Raw genomic sequence first — 1783 nt, forward strand, 5'->3', positions numbered from 1 at the left:
TTGGTTCTAGAGTATCAGCAGTTAGCGTTCCAACAGTGAGGCTGACTGGTGTGGCTCTTGAAGTTACAAAAACTAAAGGCCACGGAGGTGGCTGAAGTGACTGCCTGGCCCAGGGTCCCTGTGGCCCTAACAGCAGGGTTGTTCTTGATCCGAGAATCTCACGTGCACCAACAGAGGCAGAAGGAAGCGCGCTCCTCCTGTGTCGGGGTGTCTTTGGGGTCTTAGCCCCCCTGCCAGGGTGCCCCCTGGGCTCAGTCCCCCCCGCCGGCTTCTGTCCACAGGCTAGCTGCACAGCTGATGGAAACTCTACTTAGAACATTCTCTGCTGATTTCAAGTAAATGATACAATCCTGTGGCTGGCATTCTGCGCTGAGACTCGCCCACAGGTGTTTAAAGGGGACCCGTGGCTCAGTCATGCGCTGCTGGCGGCTGGGAGGAGGGACCTCACTGCCCGCTGGCGCCTTTGTGCCCCTGGGCGGGACTCTCCTCGGGGTGTTTGTGGATCACGAGCACGAAGCATCCCCGTGAAAGCTTCCCTATCGCTGTGTCCTCTCAACGGATGCCTTTGCCTTCGTGTCACGGTGCCGGGAGGGTGCTAGGAGACACTGCTATGGCTTTCCTGTAAGAGGGAAGCGTTTCCTGAGAAATCACCTTGCTTTTGTTCATGAGAATGTGTCTGACAGTTTTGTCTTTTCCCAGTGGCTGCTGGGAAGCTTACAGCCAAATCTGCAGTCCACCACCCCCCCGGGGGCGCTGGGCTGGACGGAGCCACGTGTGATTCTCTCCTCCCTCGTCAGGTCCGCTTTGCTCACGGGACATCCAGGGAGGACCGGTGCCTGACCTCAGCCGGACTGGTAGGTGCTGCGCGCACCGCGGGGCTCCACTGCCGCGTGTGCCCACTGAGGACCTGGGTGCAGGCAGCTCACACCAGCCTCCGCTGGTTTGGGTTTGGTGAGAGAACCGCCTGCTTTAGTCTGTTTGCCGAAGCTGTTTTCCTTTCAAACAAGGACCAGACACGGCTCCCCCTCACTGCCCTTCCAGTTCACGGGGGCTGGTTTTCAAAGCCCTTGCTCACCTGACCACACCCGCCCCCTCACAGCCCCACTTCATCCTCTGGGAAACCGAGGCAGGGGGGGTGGCATGGTTGCCACACGGCAGGAGCCACACGAGGTGCCCTTTTCCTCCCCTGACCTGCACCGTCCTTTGGATCCACAAATGCTGGTGATCTTGGGGGAGGGGCGCGGTTGCTGAGGGCAGCCGGCCACAGGGTGCTTCCAGAGAACGTGGGGGTGTGGTCACAGCCAGCTGCGCTCTCAGGAACCTAGACACCGGGTAAGTTCTCCAGTGTCAAGGCTGGTCTGGCCACTGCAGTCAAAGTCCAGCCAGGGGGTCAGGGTCACCACCAAGCTCAGACGTGAAATTCAGGTGAAATTCTTCAGGTAAGATTGGTAACTGAGGAATCGGCCTCGCCCCTCCCTTCCTGAAAGAGGCGGAGCTTCCAAGCTGGGGGAGGGGGATCAAGACCCGAGGGGGCCTCTGGCTGGGAACAGAAGCCTCTCAGAGAAAAGCCCTGAGACTCCCCAGACAAGCGCCCCAGAGTCACAAACCTCCCGGGGAAACGAGCCGGACACTTCTTGGCAGAACCGGAAGCGGCAGGGTTTCCTGTGGCTCCCATGTTCCACTGTTTCCTGCAGAAACTAAGGGGGGGGGTCCCTCCCCTCCCCAGCGTCCTGGCCCCGGAGAAATCAAGAACCAGGCGCAGCCCCTCACCGTGGGGCGACGG

Source organism: Mesoplodon densirostris, chromosome 15 (genome assembly GCF_025265405.1).
Source record: "Mesoplodon densirostris isolate mMesDen1 chromosome 15, mMesDen1 primary haplotype, whole genome shotgun sequence".
Classification (NCBI taxonomy): domain Eukaryota; kingdom Metazoa; phylum Chordata; class Mammalia; order Artiodactyla; family Ziphiidae; genus Mesoplodon; species Mesoplodon densirostris.